Source organism: Suncus etruscus, chromosome 1 (assembly GCF_024139225.1).
Source record: "Suncus etruscus isolate mSunEtr1 chromosome 1, mSunEtr1.pri.cur, whole genome shotgun sequence".
In the NCBI taxonomy this organism is placed as follows: domain Eukaryota; kingdom Metazoa; phylum Chordata; class Mammalia; order Eulipotyphla; family Soricidae; genus Suncus; species Suncus etruscus.
The window spans coordinates 156,464,076-156,490,327 of NC_064848.1; the positions used below are offsets into that span (position 1 = coordinate 156,464,076).

The window sequence follows — 26,252 nt, forward strand, 5'->3', positions numbered from 1 at the left end:
CACGGGGGACCATGTGGGACACCGGGATTCGAACCCACCACCTTTGGTCCTGGATCGGCTGCTTGCAAGGCAAATGCCGCTGTGCTATCTCTCGGGCCCACATCCATTTTATTTTTAATAAAATCGTTTTGTTTGTTTATTTATTTATTTATAGGCTGATTTCTTAAATAGAGTGTGCCTGCTGTCTGTGTTCTTACTCCCCAATCTCAATTGGAGTCTTTGGAATATATTCTATTTTTACTTGTGAAGCTACATATTGAAGCTGTCTCTGATTTCATGCAGTGGAGATCAACAAGAGATCATCTCTTCTTCCAAGATGAGAATTGTGTAATAGACTATTAGAAGTGTAAACAAGTTTTAGGGGCCGGGCGGTGGCGCTGGAGGTAAGGTGCCTGCCTTGCCTGCGGTAGCCTAGGACGGACCGCGGTTCGATCCCCCGGCGTCCCATATGGTCCCCCAAGAAGCCAGGAGCAACTTCTGAGCGCATAGCCAGGAGTAACCCCTGAGCGTCACAGGGTGTGGCCCAAAAACCAAAAAAAAAAAAGAAGTGTAAACAAGTTTTAGCTGGTAGACATTGAATCTTCTCCTTTCTGTTCCCCCAAAGGCAGTGATGAGCCTAATGTCTCATGATACTATGATTTTAAAAAAAAGTGACAAATTAGTGGTATGCTTTTGCCTGATCATCAGTAGCGGTCTTGTAATTTATTGGCTTTATGCTTAAATTTTTTACTTTCACAGATGGAAGTAATATATATTTACAATTTTTCAATATAAGCACCTAGAAAATTATAAATTTATTAATAGTTTGCAAATCAAATTATCTTTATTATAAAATGAAAACTTAACCAAAATGTTGGAATACCTTGGATTCAATCCCTGCCACTGCCTGGTCCCCTGTGCACCACAGATGTGAACCAGCAAAAAAATAGTAAGTCAGGGGCCAGAGGCCAGAGAGATAGCATGGAGGTAAGTCGTCTGCCTTTCATGCAGAAGGTTATTGGTTCGAATCCCGGCATCCCATATGATCTCCCGAGCCTGCCAGGAGCGATTCCTGAGCATGGAGCCAGGAGTGAGCTCTGAGTGCTGCCGGGTGTGACCCAAAAAACAAAAAAAAAAGTCAGGTGATATTTATACTTTTTTTTGTTTGTTTTTGTTTTTGGGTCACACCCGGGGGTGCTCAGGGGTTACTCCTGGCTGTCTGCTCAGAAATAGCTCCTGGCAGGCATGGGGGACCATATGGTACACCGGGATTCGAACCAACCACCTTTGGTCCTGGATCGGCTGCTTGCAAGGCAAACACCGCTGTGCTATCTCTCCGGGCCTGATATTTATACTTTTCAAAGTAAAAGAATTTGGTTGGATTAAGGTTAAAAGGTTATTTTTTAATATTTTTTTGGTGGAGGGCTTGCCCATAGCTGGTGATACTCTTGGTTTATTTCTGGTTCTGTGCTCAGGGATTATTTTTGGTGGGACATAGAATCTTACATTCTTTTTTTTTTTTTTCTTTTATAACAACAACAAAAAATATGGAACGCTTCACGAATTTGCGTGTCATCCTTGCGCAGGGACCATGCTAATCTTCTCTGTATTGTTCCAATTTTAGTATATGTGCTGCCGAAGCGAGCACAGAATCTTACATTCTAAGGATTGAATTGGGTTGGCCACATGCAATACAAGTGCCCAAATTACTGCATTCGATCTCTGGTTGCTGAAAGATTCTTTTTTTTTTTTTTTTTTTTTTTTTTTTTTGGTTTATTGGCCCACACCCGTTTGATGCTCAGGGGTTACTCCTGGCTAAGGGCTCAGAAATTGCCCCTGGCTTGGGGGGACCATATGGGACCGCTGTGGATCGAACCTCGGTCCTTCCTTGGCTAGTGCTTGCAAGGCAGACACCTTATCTCTAGCGCCACCTTCCCGGCCCCATGTTGTTTATTCTTTTAATTGTACATACCATTTCTGTTGCTGTTTTTAGAGAATCAATTTTTAGAGAATAACATTCTGTCATTTGTAAGGTACCTGTATGGAATATATGGCCATGTGTGCTTTTAAAAACTTCCTCCTCTTCTTTCACTTCATTGTTTTTAATATGATGACTGGACTATGCACACTGTTTCTTATTGGAACTTGAACATCAGGCTGTGATTGCTTGCACAGTTGTGCATGGTACAACCAAGAATTGTACTCTTGTGGGCCGGGGAGATAGCATGGAGGTAGGGCATTTGCCATACAACCAGAAGGACAGTGGTTCGAATCCCGGCATCCCATATGGTCCCCCGTGCCTGCCAGGGGTGATTTCTGAGCCCAGAGCCAGGAGTATAAACCCCTGAGCATTGCCAGGTGTGACCCAAAAAACCGAAAAAAAACAAAACAAAACAAAACAAAATAACAAAAAAAGAGTTGTACTCTTGTAATTATGTTTGCACCTGGTTTTACACATTTTGGGTTGTTCTCATTTGTGATCATCCCTTTTGGTGATGTTTATATACTTGACTGGCATGGCTGAAAATCAGCTTATGGTAAAGAATAATAGAGACAGCAGAGAAACCACATTGTAACTACAGTATGCTTTACTCCTTGAATCATGTCCCTACCCTCCCCCCCTTATTGTATTTCTTTTTGACTATTACTGTCATTCTACTTGGTCTTTTGGGATCTCTAGCTTAATAGGACCTGGTTTTAGATCTCTCTTCTTAAATTTTTTTTTGGTTTTTGGACCAGACCTGGCGGTCCTCGGTTTACCCATGACTAAGCACTTCAAAGTGACTCCTGGCAGGCTTATGGGACCATATGGAATGCTGGGGGTTGAACCCAGACCTGCCACATACAAGGCAAATGTTCACTACCCATTGTGTTATTGCTCCAGCCCTGGTATCAGATCTTGACTAGGAGTTACTTTATTTTTCACACAGATTTTCAGATAATTATTTTCTGAGTGAATTTCCATTTTTTTTAGGCACATGAATGTATACAATAGAACAGTTGGTTTCAATTTTGATTTGTAGGGTGCTTCTAAAAGATAGTTAAATATTTATTCAGTATTTATAAATATTCAGTATTCACAATCACTGTCACTTCAATTCTGGCTTGTTTGCATATTCATAGTTTGTCCTCCCAGCCTACTTTTTTGTGGTGGTACAGATGGAATATGAGGCCTTCACTTGCAAGACAGATTCTCTCTGACACTTCTTTGATTTTTTTGTTTTATGTTGTTTTTTTTGGCTCATACCCTGTGGTGTTCAGAGGTTACTCCTGGCTCTGTGCTCAGAAGTCGCTCCTGGTAGGCTCGGGGGACCACATGGAATGCCGGGATTCGAACCACCGTCCTTATGGATGTCCGTATTCAAACCTGTGTTGGCTGAGTGCAAGGGAAATGCCTTACTGCTGTGCTGTTGCTCCGGCTCCTCTCTCTGACACTTCTGACCCATAGTTTATTCTTTTTTTTTTTTTGGTTTTTGGGCCACACCCTGCAGTGCTCAGGGGTTACTCCTGGCTGTCTGCTCAGAAATAGCTCCTGGCAGGCACGGGGGACCATGTGGGACCACCTTTGGTCCTGCATTGGCTGCTTGCAAGGCAAACGCCACTGTGCTATCTCTCCGGGCCCGTCTTGTCTCATCTTGCCATTTACCTATTTCTCAACATTTTTTGGTTTGTTTTTTGGGTCACACCCAGCAGCGCTCAGGGGTTACTCCTGGCTCTATGCTCAGAAATCGCTCCTGGCAGGCTCAGGGGACCATATGGGATGCCGGGATTTGAACCGCAGACCTTCTGCATGCAAGGTAAATGCCTTACCTCCATGTTATCTCTCTGGCCTAACGGCCGCTGTGCTATCTCTCTGGGCCCCCCTGGTTCGGTCTTAAAGTAGACCTTTCAGTTTTGGTTTTGAGTCTGTAAGGTTTCTGAGCTGTTGTTTATATGTGAAGCTATGTATCCTTCCTTCAAACCTGAAAGTGAATCTGGCTGAGTGCAGTATTCTAGGTGAAGCATTTATTTCCTTGAGTTTTGTCAGTATATCCCACCACTGCCTTCTGGCCTTGAGGGTTTCTCCATAATGATGTCCTTGACTATTGATTCTTGGGGATTATCTTCCTGGGTCTCTGGGACTCCAATGATTCTTATGTTGTTTCTGCTGAGATGATCAAAGACATCTATTTTCTTTTCTTTTCTTTTTTTTTTTTTTTGTTTTGTTTTGTTTTGGGGCCACACCCGGCATTGCTCAGGGGTTACTCCTGGCTGTCTGCTCAGAAATAGCTCCTGGCAGGCACGGGGAACCATATGGGACACCGGGATTTGAACCAACCACCTTTGGTCCTGGATCGGCTGCTTGCAAGGGAAATGCCGCTGTGCTATCTCTCCGGGCCCAAAGACATCTATTTTCATCTGTTGACATTCTTTGAGTAATTTTTCCATTGTCTGATCATTTGCTATAAGGTTCTTTTCCAAACTCTTCTGCTGTATGGAGTTGTTTTGCATCCCATTTTGCAGCTCACTAATTCTGTCTTCCGTTGCTGTTACTCTGTTGGAGAGGCTTTCTTTTTTTTTTTTTTTTTTTTTTTTTTTTTTTGGGTTTTGGGCCACACCCAGCGGTGCTCAGGGGTTACTTCTGGCTGTCTGCTCAGAAATAGCTCCTGGCAGGCACGGGGGACCATATGGGACACCGGGATTCGAACCAACCACCTTTGGTCCTGGATCGGCTGCTTGCAAGGCAAACACCGCTGTGCTATCTCTCCGGGCCCTGGAGAGGCTTTCTATTGAGGTTTTCATTTCATCTGAGTTTTTCAGTCCTGTTATTTCAGTTTGGAGTTTTTTAATTTCTATATTCATGGTCTGTTCAGTCTGATCTATGCTTTCTTTGAGTTCTATGAACATCCTCCATATTTCTACTCTAAACTCCTTATCTGAGAGGCTAACTAGGTGGTTGGTACTTTTCGGGTTATCAGAGCTGCCATCTTCAATTTCTATGCTTGATATTGTTTCCCCATTGACATGCTTGTAGCATGGATTTTACTATGTGTTGTGGTGGGGTTCATGGTCTAGGATGCATGTGCTCCTCTGGCTCCACCCATCGTGGTTGGAGTCAGCCTACGTTGTGCAGAGCCCTGAAGTAATTATGTCTTCTTGGGCCTTTCTTGGCTTCTGCTGGGCCCTGATGAGTTTATGTCTGTTGGACCTTTCTTGGCTGCCTCATGCAGAAAAGCAGGAAATCAGGCAGGGAGCAAAGCAGGAAAACCCACAAATGGCTCTGGACTCATGAATTACGCCTGCCCAGCTGAAGATTGAACCTAGGTTGGCCACATGCAAGGCAAGTAGTAAGTGCCCTACTGCTATATTATTGCTCCAGACTGATTTTTATTTAAAGTTTTTGTGTGTCATTTCCCTCTAAAAGCCCCATTTTTGTTTGTTCTTCCCTCCCTCTTATTTGGAACTTTACTTGTTGGAAACACAATTAGGTATACTTTATGTTGCAGAGCTTCATTACAGAGTAATAGGAAGAAAACGGACAGGTTATTTCAGGAGTCTGGGCCATAGGATGTGATGACATATATTATCTCCCAATTAAAGGAGAATTGGCTGATTTGTCTGAGACTGGAATTGTTCAGAACATTTTGGCATATCGTCAACTAAGAAAGCTAACAGAATACTAGGCTGACAACTTCCATTATTGGGTAGGAGTCTCATTGTACTAATTGCTCACTAATCGGAAGAATAAAAGATTGATAGTTATGGATTAAAGCACAACATCTAAGGGCTCAAGCCAGTTTTGGTGCACAGGTGTAAAAGAGGTTGAAAACTACTGGAAAGTCATCTTTAAAATACCATTTAAAATTAAATTTAAACTTCTTTTATCATGTTGATTTGCATGCAGCCATTCTAGGACTGATGGTAGGACTGATGGTGGTTTGAATCCCAGCATCCCAAATGGTCCCCCGTGCCTGCCAGGGCCGATTTCTGAGCACAGAGCTAGGAGTAACCCCTGAGCACTTCCAGGGGTGACCCAAAAAAACAAACAAACAAAAAAAAAGTTTTAAACTTAGGAAATACCTTCATATTAAATTGTAATCTTTCAAATTTGAATTCTAGGGTCACTTAGCAATGATTTGAGTGTCTACTTTTCTGAGCATATTTAAATAACTGAATAATAAATATAATATTATAAGACTATAATATTTATTTGCACAGTTTCCATTTAGAGAATGGGAAGACCGATAATCAACCAGTAAGTTAAATTAAAATGTGGTATGTTACGGGCTTAAACTTTTTCTACTCAAAAATCTTTTTGCCTGATAAATTTTTTCGCAATGATAAAAAAATAGTTACACAAATCATTCACTACTAATACATATTAAATACATTTTTAAAGCTTTTTATTTTGTTTTGATTTTTTTTGTTTATTTGTTTTTGGGTCACACCCAGCAGCACTTGGGGGTTACTCCTGGCAGGCTCAGGGGATCATATGGGATGCCAGGATTTGAACTATCGTCCTTCTGCATGCAAGACAAATGCTTTACCTTCGTGCTATCTCTTCAGCCCCTAAAGCATTTCTTATGATCACGATTATTTGGTTATGCAACCCCATGTGGGGTCATGACCCACACAGTTTAAGAAGCTATGTTAATATATGCCTTGGAGAGAAAGTGTGTGTTGGGGGCAAGAGGATGAGGCAAGCAAGTATTATAAAACAAAGGGAAGTACTTGTAAAAAGACTTAGATTGGAATGGGAATGCTGCTATGGCTGGAACAACAAGCAGAGTGTGGTCTTTAAAAGGGCTTTGACTTTTTGACTATAAGAAATATTAGACTAGGTATAAGGCATAGTAGTTACATGATTTACATTTTAATAGGCTCACTCGGCTTGTGATGTTGAGTGTAGTGATGCCAGGGCAGAAATAGATTAGTGATCTTAAGTAGTAAATCAGGTATATTATTTGCTTGGAATAGGTCAGTGGCGGTGGAAATAATGAATGATTGGCTTCTTGAATAGGTTTTCTTTTTTCCTTTTTTTTGTAGGGGGCCACATTTGGCCTTGTTCAAGGGTTACTCCTTACTCAGGAATTAACTTCTGGGCATGCTTTGGGAGATTATACTCTCTACTATCTCTTCCATTCTATCTTGGATATATTTTCTAAGTATATTTGTCAGAATATACCAGTGGATCAGATTGTTTTATTTGGGGGCATTATAAATGGTGCTTGGAGAAGAGGGGACCATGTGGTGCTGGAATTGAATCTGAACTCCCATATGTAAGGCTTGTACTCTAGTCCTTTGAGCATTCTCTCGGGCCAGGATCAGATTTTTTCTTTTTTGTGTGTGTGTTTATGGCCACACCCAGAAGTACATAAGAGCTGCTACTGGCTTACCAGGGAATCATACAGTAACTTTGGCTTCCTATATGCACATTCTAAATCTTTGTGCTATCTCCTCAGCTCTGTTTGATTTTTTTTTTTTTTGTTTGCCTTTTGGGGGTGGCGGTGCACACCTGATAATGCTCAGGGCTTATTCCTGGATGTGCATTCAGGAATTACTCCTGGCTCTGCTTGAGAAATCATATGGGATGCTGGAGATCAAATCCAGGCTGGCAGTGTACAAGGCAAGTTTATTATCCACTGTTCTATTGATTCAGCAACTAGATTTTTTTTATAGAGTAATTATATCTGAGAGAAAAATGTATTTTAAAAAAAGTGTTTAGCTTGAATGTCTTGAAGAATGGAAGTGTGAAAGTGACACAGCTGAAGACTTTGGAGGTCAGGGAGAGAAGATAGGGTCTTGTGTGCTGCCAACTCTTTTTTTTTTTTTTTTTTTTTTTTTGGGGTGACACCAGTGATTACTCTTGGCTTTGAACTCAGTAATCATTTCTGGTGAGCTCAGAGGAATAGGCCATATGGGATACCAGTGATTGAACTCAGGTCATCTATGTGCAAAGCAAGCATTCTATCCACTGTACTATTGGCACCAGCCCCACTGATCACTTTGATTCCTGCCATAGACCCTGAGCACTACAGAGGGGTCACTTCAGGAACCACAGAACCAGGAATAATCTCAGGAAATAATAATTTTGAGGGGAGGGGTAGAGAAGCTAACGTTGTCTGCAATGTGGGCCACCTGAGCACTGCTGGGTATAGATTTCTTCACACACCCATCTCCCAACAGGCTTTTTGGTACCTTTATTTGATAACTCGAATGTTTAGCAGTTCAAAAACATTATTTCAAATATAAATTCATACATGAATTTTTAGTTCATCAAACTAAGATAGCACTAAGAATTCATTAAAAGAGACTACCAATGGTGGAAAAAAAAAAACGTGGTCCTTCCTTGGCTAGCACTTGCAAGGCAGACACCTTACCTTTAGTGGCACCTCACCGGCCCCGGTGAAAAATCTTAATAGAGGAAATAGCATTGTGGGAAATAAAAATATCTTGAAGTGGAAGATAAGACGCTTCAAATTTTATTTTAGATTTTAAAGAGTAGGGGGTCTGTAAACAGAATAAAAAAAATAGGGCTGAAGTGGTAGTGCAAGCAGTAAGGCGTCTGCCTTATATGCGCTAACCTAGGATGGAACGCTGTTCGATCCCCCAGTGTCCCATACAGTCCCCAAGCCAGGAGCAATTTCTGAGCACATAGCCAGGAGTAATCCCTGAGCGTCACTGGGTGTGGCCCACCCCCCCCCCCAAAAGAAGAAGTTTTAAAAATGTAGTGTTAGAATAAGTTAGTAATTTTCTCAACTGTGTCTTTTTTTCAGCAGAATAAAATTTAACTGGAATTTAAAAGGAAATCTGTTGTTATTTTGTTTCAGATTTTTTGGGGGTCACACCCCCAAAAACTTGATGCTTTAGGGTTACTCCTCTCAGGAATTACTCCTACCGGGTTTGGGGGACTATATGGGATGCCAGTTATTGAACCTGCATTGGCCACATGCAAGGCAAATTCCTACCTGCCATACTATCCGGCTCTTAAAAAGGAAAACTTAATAGTGCCAAATTGTCGTTTTTTTTGTTGTTTTTGTTTGTTTGTTTGTTTGTTTTTGGTTACACCCATCAGTGCTCAGGGGTTACTCCTGGCGCTATGCTCAGAAATCCCTCCTGGCAGGCTCAGGGGACCATATGGGATGATGGGATTTGAATCTCCGTCCTTCTGCATGCAAGTCAAACACCTTATCTCCATGCTATCTCTCCAGCTCCGCCAAATTGTCTTCTTAAAAAACTTATTTGTTGGGCCGGGAGAGAGAGCACAGCAGCGTTTGCCTTGCAAGCAGCCGATCCAGGACCAAAGGTGGTTGGTTCAAATCCCGGTGTCCCATATGGTCCCCCGTGCCTGCCAGGAGCTATTTCTGAGCAGCCAGGAGTAACCCCTGAGCACCGCCGGGTGTGGCCAAAAAACCAAAAACCAAAACCAAAACCAAAAAACTTATTAGTTAAAAAAAAGTTATTAGTTGATATTTCCAGTTATCAATTGAAGATTCCATTGAGGGCATTGTGTTGTATTTATAGGTTAATTAAGGGTGGTTTGGCATTGTTCAGTGTCACCTTCTTCTAGAACAAGATATGACTTCCTAAGAATTCATGTCTTTTGGGACTGGAATTCGGTGGGTAGTCATTTGCCTTGTATTCAGCCCACCTGGGTTTGATCTCCAGCACCCCATATGGTCTCCTGAATACTGTAGCTGTGGCCCCCAAACAAAACAAATTCATGCTTTTCTTGGGGTATTTTATATAATAACAAAGTTTTATTTAAATTTAAATTAATTTGCTTTGAGAAATGTGAGATCAGTATGTTGTTGAGAAATTTTTTTCTCTTGAGAATTTTGGACTTCTCCAGAGGAAAAAAACCTGAGTACACAAATCTTTTTTTTTTTTTTTTTTTGGGTTTTTGGGCCACACCTGGCGGTGCTCAGGGGTTACTCCTGGCTGTCTGCTCAGAAATAGCTCCTGGCAGGCACGGGGGACCATATGGGACACCGGGATTCGAACCAACCACCTTTGGTCCTGGATCGGCTGCTTGTAAGGCAAACACCGCTGTGCTATCTCTCCGGGCCCCAGTACACAAATCTTAAAGTGGAGATGTGGACCAATCTCTGGGATTTTTTTTAAGCAGGGTTTATTTTATTTTTTTGGTTTTTGGTTTTTGGATCACACCCGGCAGCGTTCAGGGGTTACTCCTGGCTCTACGCTCAGAAATCGCTCCTAGCAGGCTGGGGGGGGGGGGGGACCATATGGAATGCTGGGATTTGAACCACCGTCCTTCTACGTTTAAGGCCCAAACGCCTTACCACTGTGCTATCTCTCCAGCCCGCAGGGTTTCTTTTAAACCTGTTTGTTTATATTAATTTTTAAGAAAGGCTTTTTAAACTTTTTGTTTTTGAGTATTACACTCTGGTGCTCTGGATTTAATCCTGACTATGTACCCAAGGATCACTTCTGGCAGAGCTTAGGGACATATGAGACTCTGGGGATCAAATTTGGGATGGCCTTGTGCAAGGCAATTAAGCACCTTACTGCTGTACTATTGCTCTGGCTTAGGTTTTAAATTTAAAAAATTTGAAATCATAGTTGTTGCTTAGTATAATTTCTTACTGTACTTTTTAGTTAGCATTTTTACATAAAAAAGCTTGATTTAGTTTGGCAGTTCTCTTTATTCTGATGTTTTCATTTGACTTCGTTAGGTTTTCTAGCTATACAATAATGATATCAAAATATCCCTTTTGATGTTTAAGTTTTGTAGTGTGAGGTCAGATCCAGCGCTGCACACACATGAGGAATGTAATCTACTGAACCACAACCCATGCTTATTGTAGCCATTAATCTAGATATCACCTCTGATTAAAAAAATAGCTCAAATTATTTTATTTATTTTTGTTTTGCAGGTTAAAGTTTTTTTTTGATTGTTTTTGTTTTTGTTTTTGGGCCACACCCGGTAACGCTCAGGGGTTACTCCTGGCTATGTGCTCAGAAGTTGCTCCTGGCTTGGGGACCATATGGGACACCGGGGGATCGAACCGCGGTCCGTCCAAGGATAGCGCAGGCAAGGCAGGCACCTTACCTTTAGCGCCACCGCCCGGCCCCAAAGTTTTTTTTTAAATAAAGATTCTATTTACAGTTGCGCGGGGGGGGGGGGGGTGGATAGCAAAAATGTTTTTTTCTTCCTAGGGGGCATGACAGAAAATAATTGAGAAGCACTGTGCTAGGGGAACCATATGGGATGCCAGAGATTGAACGCATGTTCAGTCTTGCTGTGTGCAAGACAAGCACCCTACCCACTTTTAGGCTCCTAGCTCAGCAGTGTTGGAGCATATGCTGGAATCTTAGTTTATACCCCCAACATCTTATGATCCCCTTGAGCACCACCAGGTGTGATCCTCTTTCCCCTAAGCCCCAGCAGGGAGTAGTAGCCTCTTAGCACCATTGATGTGAAGTCAATACAAATAGAATCATGCAAATTTCCCTTTGTGTTCCACTTATTTTATTTTACTTTTAAGATTCAGTGTATTAAAGAATGCATTAGAATTTCTTTTTTTGGAGGGGTATACCTAGTGCTCAGGGGATCATATGGGCCTGAGCTCCAAACCTATGCCTTCCACATTCTTTGCGTGTGCTCCATGTATTTGAGCTCTTTGGCCTCTAGGATCTATTTTTTAAGACTGAGTAGCACTCTGTTATGTGTATATATACTATATTTACCCATTCAACTGCCAATAAATATTGGGTTGTTTTCACATTTTGGCTAGTGAATAATACTGTTTTGATTTGCATAATGCTTTTTTTTGTCAAAAAATAGTCATCTTACTCAGCATGCACTAGGAAGACTATTAGGCATTATCTGCCTAGGGTGTTTGACTAGTGGTATAACTGGAATAGGAAATCTGCTGTGCCCAACCTTAGAAATGAAACCACTCCTCTAGAGACAAGTTAGAATCTAAATCTATAGGTCCATTTTCCCCCAGAATTAAGTGGGCAAATAGTCATATAAGTAACATAACTCACTGCTTGTAAATATGAAACTTTGTTGTAAAAATTAAAACTATTTTTGAAATTCAGAGTAAATTGTTTTGGACACCTGGCTTTACTCAGGGACTTCTCTTAGTTTGGTGTGCTGTTCAAGGGATTATCCAGGGACCAAACTTAGGGTCCATGTTTGTAAAGCTCAAGCCCTTCAAACTATCTTCTCTACTCTTAATTTATGTTCTTTGAAGTCACACATGCTATATAATATTTTTAGCATGTTTTAAATTTTGGGGGCCCATATGTGACAGTGCTCAGGAATCATTTTTGACAGTGCTCTGGAATCATTTTTGGCAGTGCTCTAGAGACATGCTTTGCCAGGGAATTAGATATTGTCAGCTGCCTACAAAGCTAGCACCTAAAACCCTGCATAATTTTTCCAGCCCCATTGTACTCACTTAAAAGTAAAAGTAAGGTTTATGGGGAGATAGCTCCAAGGGCTAGTGAGCATGCTTTGTGTGCTAGAGACTCAGGTTTTGTCTTTAGTACTGTATATGGTTCCTCCAGTTACCATTGTGAAGGATTTATTACTACCTGGTTTGTCTGAAACTAATGGGGAACTATAGAACCTGGTTCATTCTTTTTTTTGTTTGTTTGTTTTTGGGTTTTTTTCTTTTGGCTACACCAGATGATGCTCAGGGGTTACTCCTGGCTATGTGCTCAGAAATCGCTCCTGGCTTTGGGGACCATATGGAATGTCGGGGATCAAACCGAGGTTCGTCCTGGGTCAGCCGCATGCAAGGCAAATGCCCTATCACTGTGCTTTCGCTCTGGCCCTATAAGGCTCATTCTTTTTTGTTTGTTTGTTTTTTGTTTTTGGGCCTCACCCGGCGGTGCTCAGGGATTACTCCTGGCTATCTGCTCAGAAATAGCTCCTGGCAGGCACGGGGGACCATATGGGACACCAGGATTCGAACCAACCACCTTTGGTCCTGGATCGGCTGCTTGCAAGGCAAAAGCCGCTGTGCTATCTCTCTGGGCCCAAGGCTCATTCTTAACTTAATCAATATGATGGATCATGTGAGCTTGTAAATCTCCCTCCCCCTAAATAAATAGCCCCCAATAGCTACCTTAGGGTGAGTTGTAAGGGCCTGGAGAGGTAGCATGGCGGTAGGGCGTTTGCCATGCATGCAGCCGATTCAGGACAGATGGTGGTCTGAATCCAGGCTCCCACATGGTCCTCCAGGTTTGCCAGGAGTATTATTTGAGTGGAGAGCCAGAAGTAACTCCCGAGCCCCGCCAGGTGTGATCCCCCCCAAGAAAAACCCAAACAAACAAGATGAGTTGTAAGGGCATAATTTATGTAGCTAAAATGTAGTTCATTTGACAGTAAAATGCTCTGGAGCACCAGTGGGAATGTGAATCTTTATTTCTGATTTGAGTTATTTTTTGTTTTGTTTTTGGTTCTTGGTTTTTGGATCACACCCAGTGGGGCTCAGGGGATTACTCCTGGCTCTACTCTCAAAAATCACTTCTGGCTGGCTCAGGGGACCATATGGGCTGTCAGGATTTGAACCACCGTCTGTCCTGGATTGGCTGCATGCAAGGCAATGCCCTACTACTGTGCTGTCTCTCCAGCCCCATCTGATTTGAGGTTTTGCTTGTGTGTGTGTGTGTGTGTGTGTCGCCTTTATGTTAATAACTAAATATTGGGGCTTTGCTTGCGTGTGTGTGTGTGTGTGTGTGTGTGTCGCCTTTATGTTAATAACTAAATATTGGGGCCGGTGCGGTGGCGCTAGAGGTAAGGTGTCTGCCTTGCAAGCGCTAGTCAAGGAAGGACTGCGGTAGGATCCCCCAGTGTCCCATATGGTCTCCCCAAGCCAAGGGCAATTTCTGAGCATTTAGCCAGGAGTAACCCCTGAGCATCAAACGGGTGTGGCGGAAAACAAAACAAAAAAATAACTAAATATTTCAGGAAGATAAGTCTGTGGCAGTTCATTCACTTGATTGTGGGGGAGGCTCTTAAAGTAGGAGCGTCAATTACTAGGCTAGTTGGAAATGAGGAGGAGTAAGAGGAAGTTTAGTGAAGATTAGATTGCTAAATTTTGGGTAACAGTTTCTTTTTTTTCTTTTAGAGAGAGGGGAGAGAAAAGGGGAGGGAGAGAGGAGAAAGGGGGAGGGAGAGAGGCCTCATCTTTCCGGAGTGCTTCTTAAGTTCTTGGGTAACTATCTGACTCTAAAGTCTGTTTTGTTTGTAGGATGAGTTTAGATGGAAGTTGTGATGACACAACTGTTGGGAAATGATTTTGTTGAGAGATGGATTCTGAAACTTATGAGAAAATTGGCAGCCCATCCTGTAAAGAAAGTAGAATTTGAAAGCCTTTTACTTGAACAAATTATTAAAAGCAAGAGTGCTGAGCGAAGAATAGAGGACAAACGAAATATTTTTAGAAGACCGTTTAGAGGGCAGATGGAAGGGAAATAATACATTAAAACTGAAAAAATGGTATTCCAGAAAAGTAGAAGAGAAATAGAAATGAAAGGAGCTTTACCTAGAAAAAGAAATATCTGAAGGGGAAGAAAAACTCATAAAACTTGATTGAATTTGGAAAGTCAAAGATGAGAAATGAGTGGTCAGAGCACTAGTACAGTGGGTAGATGTTTGCCTTGCATGCAGCTAACCTGGGCTTGAGCCCTGGCATCCCATATGGTCCCCTGAGCCCACCATATAATTGTTTTCCCCATACCTTATTTTAAAAAGTATTTTCCTGATGGTTTGTAATACCGTAAGGTATTTCAGTAATGTCTGTTTGAAATATTTGAATTCACTTGGAAAATTATAAACTACCTATCACCCCACATGCCTCATCTCTAATCTTTATTTTTGGAGCAGCAGCTAACTTTTGGGTTACACCTGGCATTGCTCAGGGAACCATATGGGATGCTGAAGATCAAACCCCAGTTGGTCACTTCAAGGCAAACTCCCTACCCACTCTACTATCACTCCGGCCCCCTTCTCTTTGTTTTTGTTTGTTTGTTTGTTTGTTTTTTCCTTTTCCCATCAACAGTGTCCCAAGTGTCCCTCCTCCCCACCCACCCTGGTCTGTGCTCTAGACAGGCTTTCTACTTCCCTCATTCATTCATATTTTGTTATGATGATTCTCAGTGTAATTATTTCTATAACTGCACTCATCACTCTTTGTGGTGAGCTTCATGTCATGAGCTGGACCTTCCAGCTCTCCTCTTTTATCTCTGAGAAAATGTCTTTTATTGCAAAAATGTCTTTTATTTTTCTTAAAACCCATAGGTGAGTGAGACTATTCTGTGTCTATCTCCCTCTGACTTATTTTACTCAGCATAATAAATTCCATATACATCCATGTATGGAAAAATTTCATGACTTCATCTCTTCTGACGGCTGCATAATATTCCATTGGATATATGTATCACAGGTTTTTTAAGCCATTCATCTACTGAGGGGCACCGAGGCTATTTCCAGAGTCTAGCTATTGTAAACAGCTGCAGTGAATATAGGTGCGAGGAAGGGATTTTTGTATTGTAATTTTGTGTTCCTGGGGTATATCCCTAGGAGTGATATAGCTGGATCGTATGGGAACAAGGAAAGCCTCTTCAATAAGTGGTGTTGGCACAACTGGTTAGCCACTTGCAAAAAAAGCGAACTTAGACCTCCAGCTTACATCATGTACGAAGGTAAAATCCAAATGGATTAAAGACCTTGATATCAGACCTGAAACCATAAGGTATATAGAATAACACGTAGGTAAAACACTCCATGACATTGAGACTAAAGGCATCTTTAAGGAGGAACCAGCACTCTCTAAACAAGTGAAAGCAGAAATAAACAGATGGGACTGCATTAAGCTGAGAAGCTTCTGCACCTCAAAGGACCCAGAATACAAGAGCCACCCACTGAGTGGGAGAAACTATTCACCCAATACCCAACAGATAAGGGGCTAATATCCAAAGTATACAAGGCACTGACACAACTTTACAAGAAAACAATCATCTAACCCCATCAAAAAATGGGGAGAAGAAATGAACAGACACTTTGACAAAAAAGAAATACAAATGGCTAAATGGAACATGAAAAATGTTCCACATCACTAATCATGAGGGAGATGCAAATCAAAACAACTACAAGGTCCTATCTCACATCACAGAGATTGGCGCACATCGCAAGGAATGAGAACAAGCAGGGCTGGCGGGGATGTGGAGAGACAGGAACTCTTATTCACTGCTGGTGGGAATGCCGTCTTATCAAACCTTTAAGGAAAGTGATATGGAGATTCCTTCTCTCTGTTCTTGTAATGCTTTAGTTTTCTTCTTAGAAGGTTTCGCTACTTTAGGCCAGAAGGATAATACAATGGATAAAATGTTGGGCTTAGCTTAGATTTGATCAGTTACACAGTTCATGGTATAAATAGGATAAAATAAACAATCATCTAGGTGTTGCTGACATTATAAAATCATTATTTTTAATGTCTTTCTTCATAAAAAGTTATGTTTTGAGGTTCTGGAGAGAGTCAAAGGGCTACTTACTATGCATGTTTTTGTATATAGGTGGCCAGGGTTCACCCCAAATGATTCATGGAGTGCTGAGCTGGGTTTAATTCCCCTGCATCTCATATAGTCCTCCTAGCCCACAAGGAGTGATTTCTGAGTACAGAGCCAGGAATAATCCCTTAGCAACACCGAAAGTAACCCAAAACAAAAGACAAACAAATAAAAAAAAACATGAATGGGAAAGGGGTGTGTGTTAAGATCATACCTAGAATTAAAATGAAACTGATAGATATATGTGGGAAGAAACATTGGAGAATAGGGATATTTGGAAAAGAAGGAATGAGAAAGAACAAGAAAGCTCAGTGCCCTGCTGCCATGGATAATAGCTGTGTGTTTATTTTTACTGAAGGTAGGCTCTCCCCCCCCCCCCTTTAAGTACCTTCCTTGTTTTTTTTCCAGAATATGATGAAAACGTTTAGGAAATGATTTCTATACTGCTTTAAGTTTTGTGTTTATAGAACACACCAACATATAATCTTGAAGCCGTATTAGCCTGACTTTATTCTCTGTTTTATTATGATGTGGAAATTTAAGATGACTTTCATTTCCCAAAAAAGGCCAAATTTTAACTGATGTTAAAATTGCTCCTGGCTTGGGGGACCATATGGGACGTCAGGAGACCGAACCATGGTCCGTCCTAGGTTAGCCGTGTGCACTGCTGCGCCACCGCTCCAGCCCCACTTGCTTTGGTTTCTTTTTGGGTCACACCTGACAGTGCTCAGGGGTTACTCCTGGCTCTACACTCAGAAATCGCTCGTGGCAGGTTCGGGGGACCATATGGGATGCTGGGATTAGAACCACTGTCCTTCTGCATGCAAGGCAAACACCCTACCTCCATGCTTTCTCTCCAGCTCCTGCTTTTTTTTTTAATTTACTTATTATTTTGTTCATTTTTTGTGTTTGCTTTTGGGCTAAGGGGTTACTCCTGGCTCTGTGTTCAAAAATCGCACCTGGCAGGCTCTGGGCATCATATGATGCCAGGGTTCAAACCCGAGTCTGTCCCAGGTTTGCTGCATGCAAGGCAAACACCTTATCTCTGTGCTATCACTTCGGCTCCTCATTAATAAACTTTAAAAGCTGGAAGCATAGCTCAGTGGGCTGAGCATATTCAAAGTACATTTTACATGAAGGAGGCTCAGGTTCAGTCTCTGGCATCACCAGTCCAGCTCCTGGAGTTTTCCTGGAACACTGCTGGCTGTGACCCTAAAACAAAACAAAACAATTCAAAACCTTTTTTTTTTTTTTTTTTTGGCTTTTGGTTTTTGGGTCACACCCGGCGGTGCTCAGGGGTTACTCCTGGCTGTCTGCTCAGAAATAGCTCCTGGCAGGCACGGGGGACCATATGGGACACCGGGATTCGAACCAACCACCTCTGGTCCTGGATCGGCTGCTTGCAAGGCAAACGCCACTGTGCTATTTCTCCGGGCCCACAATTCAAAACCTTATTGTCAGCAATTTCTTCCTTTTTTCCTCTTTCAGTTTTTTTTTTTTTTTTTTTGTGGTTTTTTTTTTTTGTGTTTTTTTGGGTCACACCCGGCAGTGCTCAGGGATTATTCCTGGCTCCAGGCTCAGAAATTGTTCCTGGCAGGCACGGGGGACCATATGGGACGCCGGGATTTGCACCGATGACCTCCTGCATGAAAGGCAAACGCCTTACCTCCATGCTATCTCTCCGGCCCCTCTTTCAGTTTTTCTAAACAGACATTTGTTGTAGGAAATTTGAACACTACAGAAAATAGTGTGAGCGTTTCAACAACAAAAGGAAATGAAAAGGGGGAAATAAAGCACATATTCTCTCATTTGACAGCTGTTTTGGTGTTTAATCTGTACCTTTGTTTTTTGGTTTTCGGTTTTCGGTTTTTTGGGCCACATCCGGTGGTGCTCAGGAGTTACTCCTGGCTATGCACTCAGAAATCGATCCTGGCTTGGGGACCTTATGGGACGCCAGGGGATCGAACCACGGTCAGTCCTAGGCAAGCGCTTGCAAGGCAGATGTCTTACCTCTAGTGCCACCGTTCCTGCCCCTGTACCTTTGTTTTGTTTTGGTTTAAAAGCTACATCTGGATCCTTTTCCGGTTCATAAGCATGATGATCGGGTTTTCACACGCCTGTGTGGTATGTCCCTCCCCTCAACCTTGTTACGATGTCAGCACATGACCCTTCTGACATGAAAAAGAAAAAAAAAATGCTACATCTGGTGATGCTCAGGCCTTCTCCTGGCTTTGTTTTCAGAAGTGACCCTGACAGTACTCAAGAGAACTGTATGTGGTGCTAGAGGTTCATTTTCGGTTGACTATATATAAGTTAACCCTGTGCTAGCTTTCCCTATTTTTGTTAAATCTTTTTAACTGTACCCCCAGGGATGTTCTTAAATACAATTCTGTGACTTTTTTTTTTTTTTTTTTTTGGGTGGCCACACCTGGTGGCTCTCGAGTTACTTCTGGCTCTGTGCTCAGAAATCACTCCTGGGCAGCCTCGGGGGACCATATGTAATACTGGTGATCAAACCATTTTTCATCTTTGGTCAGTCGCGTGTAAGGCAAACACCCTACCACTATGCTGTTGCTCTGGTCCCAAATCTGCTCTGGTCCCAAATCTGTACTTTTTAAAGAAATTCCATATTTTTGGTAAGTTATTATGTCTAGGGATGATGTTAGATAACTCTATAAGTGGTGGTTTGTTTATAAAGAGATGAAATGATAATGATGATGATGATGATGATGATTATTGGTTTTTGGGTCACACCAGTGGTGTTCAGTGGTTACTCTTGCCTCTGTGCTCAAGGGTCATTCCTGTGGTACTCAGGTTATTATATAGGATGCTAGGGATCAAACTCAGGTCAGCTGTGTGCAAGGCAAACACCCTACTCACTGTGCTCTCTCCAGTCCCAAGATGAATTTTTTTAAATGACTAGACACTTCAAGGGTTGAGTACTAGAACTTTGTCCGCCAGCACCACTGGAATCACAGAGCTAGGATTAACTTCTAAGCATTTCCAGGTATAGCTCCAAAACCAAAAAGAAAAATATCAAATGTTATAAAGAAAAAAAAAAAACCCGCCCCACTCTCGGAGATAGTACAGGAATTTGCACTAGTCAAACTCCGGTTTGATCTCTGGCACAACATATGGTTCCCTCAGCACAGAGCCAAAAGTAACCCCAATTCTGCTGCACCACTCCATTCCCACCTTACCATGCCTGGACTAAAATAATAATGGCATTGTGATTTCCCTGTACAGAGACTTATTTGATAACATTAATTGCTATTTGGAATTGGGAATGTGAGTCAAAAGGTAGATCTGGATTCACTTGATAATACTAAATGTAGTTTCTACAATGATTTCAGAACATAATGCTATTTGATTACATTACAGTACAACCTGTATAGAAAAGGAGGGATAATTTTGCTGGTTTGGTAATTCATACCTGGTAGTGCTCAAAGGATATTAGTGGCTTGGTTGTCACTTTTGGTGTTCAAGGGACTGAAATGGGGATTGAATTCAGGCCTCATTCATGAAAGAGGAAGATTGATTCCAGTACTTTAGCCCATTGAATTATATCTCTGTCCCTGGTCTTCATTTTCTTTTTAAAATTAGATTAGAGGTAAAGCGTCTGCCTTGCAAGCATTAGCCTAAGACAGACTGTGGTTCAATCTCCTGGAGTCCCATATGGTCCCCCCAAGCCTGGAGCGACTTCTAAGCTCATAGCCAGAAGTACCCCCTGAGCAGCAAATGGATGTGGCCCACAAAAACAAAAACAAAACAAAATGGTTCAATAACACCATGTAATGGTGAACATTTATTCTGTTAAATACCATTATTATAAACTCAAGGATTAAACTTGTATTTTAGTTTTCTGTGCTTCTTTATTGGTAGATTGTCTCATAGGATAATTTAAATCCAACGCACAGAAGTGTAATCACATATACAATATACCATTACCAATATCTCAGAAAGGAAGTACCTTACTTACATACTTTATCTCTGATCAACTACTCTTTGCACTATACTGCATTCAACTTACAGCCCAAAAGGAATCCAATCTTTTATTTGTTTGTTTGTTTGTTTGGTTGGTTTTTGAGTCACACCCAGCAGTGCTCAGGGGTTACTCCTGGCTCTGTGCTCAGAAATCACTCCTGGCAGGCTTGGGGGACCATATGGAATGCTGGGATTTGAACCACTGTCCTTCTGCATGAAAAGTAAACGCCTTACCTCCATGCTATCTCTCCGGCCTCCAGGAATTCAATCTTAGCAAGCACCCCAATTCATTTTTTTATATATTTTTTTAAATATTTTTCTTTATTTAAACATATTGATTACAAATATGATTGTGATTAGGTTTCAGTCATGTAAATAACACCTCCCATCTCCAGTGCAACATTCCCACCACCAATGTCCCAAATCTCCTTCCACCCCCCCACCTGTATTCTAGACAGGTTTTCCAGTCCCCTCATTCATTCTTTTTTTTTTTTAAATATATTTTTTAAGTAACATGATCATATTTGGGTTACAGTCATAACCAGAACACCCCCCTTCACCAGTGTAACATTACCCCTTACCCCCTTCCTATCCGCTGCCTGTATTCGAGATAGGCATTCTACTACAATTGTTTTTAAGTTCAGTAAGTTGTATTTTTTTTCCTTAAAGGAAAAAAGTGAAAAAAAAAGTAAAGGTGTGATAGATAGTAGCAATCGCCATTGTTTCCATAGGTCCAGAAAAATGGGGAAAAAGGAAAAAAAATCCTTGACCTGATTACTAAAAAGGCCTCACCTCAGTTTATTGGCATAAGACAGACTTTGGGTTCCAGGCAAACCAGTCCGTCCAACTCCAGTCATTCTCAAGGTCCCAGTGAAACTTTTTCACACTTTAGCTGTTGTTGGTATCAGATTCTTATATTTAAAGACTCTGGATTCTGTACATTACTTTCATCGATGTCAGGCTGATGTGGAGCATCGTCTAGTTTCAGCATACCATTAAATGTGGAGTGATCTGCCCTGCATGCAGACTGTTGCTGAATCGTCTGGGTGTTGGGAGCACTCCTTGGAGTAAGTCTCTGCCAAAGCGGTGGTAGGTCTTCCCTGGTAGAGGCTTGGATCCTGGGAATGTTAAAGACAATTGTGGTTGTTTCCATAGATGGTATCCATTGTTCAGGTGTGTATGGGCTATGCCCATTCTTCTGAGGCCTGAGCCAAATCATTATGCCAATGTTCAGGGTAAAAGGCCTAATTACATTACCAAATTTGTGTCCCCATCTCTATTAGATAAGAAATGTTTGCATATGTATTATTTCCCCATTTTAATGTGCCTATGCAAAAGAGAAGCAATGCCACAAGATATTGTTGATGCATCTGGGGGCTGATGAATAAAGTCCAACATTCCCTGTAACTTGGTACAAACATGAAATCTATACAGAGATATTCTTCTACCAGTATTGCTTATAAAACAGATCTCAAAGGGGGAAAATCAAACAATCAAATAACAAATCCAGTGGGCAAAATTGTCACTATATGAGGATATTCGAAAAGAGTTATAGATGTTAAGGGAATACATCTGAGATATACAAAGGAGACACACTTGATCCTTTTATGTTTTGGAAATAGTCAAGAGGGAGGGGGGTGTTTCCGAGACACCACTTTGGTCTGTGATTGGACAAATGAAGAGAGCATGGAGCCATGTTCTCCACTTGTAAGCATCCCAATTCAAAAGATATAACAGACTGGTGAGATAGTACAAAGGTTAAATTGTTTGCTGAAACACTTATTCAAATCCTGACACAACACATGGTTCTGTGAGCATGCCAGAAGTGGCCCCTGAGCCACTATGATGAGATGGGGGATTTGAAACCAAGACCATTCACTGGTAAGGCACATTAATGTTTAAAGGTTTATCCTAATTATGGGGCCGGAGAGATAGCACAGTGGTGTTTGCCTTGCAAGCGGCTGATCCAGGACCTAAGGTGGTTGGTTCGAATCCTGGCATCCCATATGGTCCCCCGTGCCTGCCAGGAGCTATTTCTGAGCAGATAGCTAGGAGTAATCCCTGAGCATAGCTGGGTGTGGCCCAAAAACCAAAAAAAAAAAAGTTTTATCGTAATTAAAATGAAATAAAATTTGTTCTGACTAGGACTGTGTGCTGAAAGGAAGTAATAAAGTAATAAGCATGATACCCTATCAGCTACAAAATTGTAAACCCACAGTGTCTAAAAGGGAAAAAGGAAAAAAAATGGCTGGGGAATTGGGGAGGATGGGGAGGTAAACTGATAGAAGGACATAGACACTGGTAAAGGGATTGATGTTGGAACATTACTACCACTGAAACTCAATCATTAATAACTTTGTAATTCATGGTGATTAAAAAAAAAAGTCCTAAGTAGTCTCTGATATTTTAGTTTGTTGCTGTTTCTGTTCCTCCATCATTGTATTTGTATCCTTTGCAGGTTCAGCCCCTTTTCTATTTATAGAAACTGGATTATAGTAGACATGTACCTATTATGTTGCAAATACTCTCTCCCACTCTATCCTTTACATTTAAAACTTCGTTATATTGTGTTGAATATTTTTTCTAATAGCACCTGGCACTTATTACCTATTCCAGAATATCATTTTCACTCACTATTATGTAAAAATAAAATTCTAAGGAACATAAGCATGGAACAATAAGAAATTAAATGAGGCCAGAAGCAATAGCATAGTGGATAGGGGGTTTACCTTGCATGTGAATGACCTGGGTTCAATCCCCAGCAACCCATATGGTCCCCTGAACCTGCCAGGAAAATCTGAGCACAGAGACACAGTAACTCTTGAGTGATACTGGGTATGACCCCAAAACAAGCAAAAAAAAAAAAAAAGTTCGAAGTATCCTCATCAATATTTTATTTAAATTTATAGCTTTGATTTCTTTTATTCTGAGACATGGATAGGCATATCTTTAACAACATCCCTTTTTTCCTGAGTTTTGTTATAATGCCTTAAAGGCATAAATAAAAAAAAACTTTTAATTTTGTATTGCTTCTTGCAGAAAAGTTGTGACTGCAAATGGTATAATACAAACTGCTATTAATGGGCTATCTTTCCTCAATTTCTAGTGTATATTTGGGTCACACGATGTTGCAAAGATGAAGTAAGATGCTTCCTTTTTGATCCGTGGAAGCTCTTCAGTGTGTGTTTTGTTTTGGGTCACAGATGGTTTGTTCACCTCTCTATCATGGCTCTTTGCTCAGGGATCATTCCTGGCGAACTCGGTTGAACCATATATACTGTCAGGAATTGAACCCAAGTTGGGCTGCATAAAAGGGAAAAATACCCTACCCACTATACTATGCTCCAACCCCTCTTTTTTTTTTTTTTTTTTTTTTTTTTGGTTTTTGGGCCACACCCCGCGGTGCTCAGGGGTGACTCCTGGCTGTCTGCTCAGAAATAGCTCCTGGCAGGCACGGGGGACCATATGGGACACCGGGATTCGAACCAACCACCTTTGGTCCTGGATCGTCTGCTTGCAAGGCAAACGCCGCTGGGCTATCTCTCCGGCCCGCTCCAACCACTCTTTCAGTATTTGAATGTATGAATGCCCGGAAGGGAATCTTAAGGGAGTAAAAGCTAAATTTCCCATTCTTTTTTTTTTTCTTTTTTTTTTTTTGGTTTTTGGGCCACACCCGGTGATGCTCAGGGGTTACTCCTGGCTATGCGCTCAGAAGTCGCTCCTGGCTTGGGGGACCATATGGGATGCCGGGGGATCGAACCGCGGTCTGTCCGAGGCTAGCGCAGGCAAGGCAGGCACCTTACCTTTAGCGCCACCGCCCGGCCCCGTATTCTTTTGGGCTCTTTAGTAGCAGAAAGTCCTCTATGGCATATTTTCACAAAGTAACCTTTGTGCTGGAGATTATTTTCCTGCAATTTCTTTACTTTTGTCTGGCTCACTACTCATCACAGGTGGGATTAGTATAAAAAGAGGTGGGCTCTCCAGGTGGAATTATGGCTGGCTTTTTTGGTGGGGAGGGGACACCTGGTGATGCTCAGGGGTTACTCCTAGCTAATGTGCTTAGAAATTGCTCCTGGCTTGGGGGACTATATATATGGGATGGCTGGGGGATCGAACCACAATCCATCCTGGGTCAGCTGCCTGCAAGGCAAATGCCCTACCGTTGCACCACCACTCTAGCCCCTTGAAATTCATTTATCTGACTGTCTTGCCAAGAGTTGCAGGTGACATAGGTAAAGTGGGAGGAAAGTATAGCCTTGAAAGAAGAGTTCTTCCACTTTGTGCTTATTAACCCATTTTGTTTTTGAGCCACACCCAGTGGTGCTCAGGGGTTACTCCTAGCACTGTGGTCAGAATTTACTCCTGGCAGGCATAGGGATGTTGGGATTTGAACCTTGGTCTGCTGCATGCAAGGCAAAAGTCTCCCATATTGCTATTGCTCCGGCCCCCTTTTTTTTTTATTTTTAATTTTTAATTATGAGAACAATAATGCAAAGAAATAGGGACAAGGTAAAGTTACAGTGGAAGGACAATCACCCAGAATCCACCCAGAGTTATCAGAAGAAATCCCCTTGCTGACGGCTAAATTTTGAACTTACAAAGAACATTAAGAAAATAAAACAGGGGCCGGGCTGGTGGCGCTAGAGGTAAGGTGCCTGCCTTGCCTGCGCTAGCCTAGGATGGACCGCGGTTCGATCTCCCAGGCGGTCCCATATGGTCCCCCAAGCCAGGAGTGACTTCTGAGCGCATAGCCAGGAGTAACCCCTGCGCATCACGCGGTATGGCCCAAAAACCAAAAAAAAAAAAAAAAAAAAAGAAAAGAAAAAAAAGAAAATAAAACAGAACCCATGTACAATTACTTTGTCCACAAGTCCCCAGATTGTAGTATATTATAACTTTTCTTAGCAGTACACAAAGCAATATAAGGCCATGAAATTTATGTGACTCCTTAAACATTGAAGGCATAGTATTTTTTTTATATTTTCATGCACATGCATATTAAAGTTAACATCGAAAGTTTAAGTGTTTTTTTTTTTTTTTTAAGGTTTAGAGTCAAAGGAGCACAGTAAAAACGGTGTTAGAGTGGCAAATATTGTTTGCATAGGCCCACCAAAATATGGGGATCATGGAAAGGAAAAGCCTTGGCCTAAATACAAGGACACCCTACCCCTGAAGTTTCCTGGCAGAAGACCAACTCTAGGCTCCAGGCAAACTAGTTAGTTCAGTCCAAGTCATTAAAGTCAGGCTGGTGTGGAGCATCCTCTCGTTTCACCTGCTCCGGCCCTTTTAACCCATCTTCTTCCTCTGAAATGAGCACCTACATTGCATGGGCACTAGCATTCCACCAGCTGCACATGGTAACTGTCAGGCTGTGCCTGAAATCCACTTGATCTACACACAACAGGAAATAGTCCCCACCACCCAAGTCCTTAGGGAGCTGTGAACTTAGGCTGGGGTGAGGAATCACTGCCAAAGCAAAGCCAATCATTTTTCACTTTACCTTACAGAAAATAATTTTAGGAGAAGTTGAAATCTTTTTTGTCAACTGAGTATTCCTCTGTGCCTTCTATCTCACTGTTATGCTGAAACTTTTTTTGATGGGGGAGGAATCCCCACCTGGTAGTGCTCAGAGCACTCACTTGGTTCTGTGTTCAGGGATCACTCTCTGATGCTTGAGGGATTTAACTGGTTTTGGTCATAGGCAGGGCAAGTACCTTATACTACCAGCTTCAACATACGATCTTGATGCACACAACTAGTTG

At 41.8% G+C, this 26,252-nt stretch overlaps 1 protein-coding gene and 2 non-coding genes across 3 annotated transcripts in view; 2 read left to right on the top strand and 1 right to left on the bottom strand.

The window, feature by feature from the left end:
• Window positions 1-26,252, top strand: part of UBE2G1 (ubiquitin conjugating enzyme E2 G1) — an 83,341-nt gene that overhangs the window by 26,123 nt on the left and 30,966 nt on the right. The window lies entirely within an intron of this gene.
• On the bottom strand, window positions 1,521-1,627 carry LOC125996004 (U6 spliceosomal RNA). Its single transcript, XR_007491199.1, has one exon. It is a non-coding gene; the product is annotated as a U6 spliceosomal RNA (small nuclear RNA).
• Window positions 18,580-18,683, top strand: LOC126033272 (small nucleolar RNA U13). The gene has a single exon (XR_007504387.1). It is a non-coding gene; the product is annotated as a small nucleolar RNA U13 (small nucleolar RNA).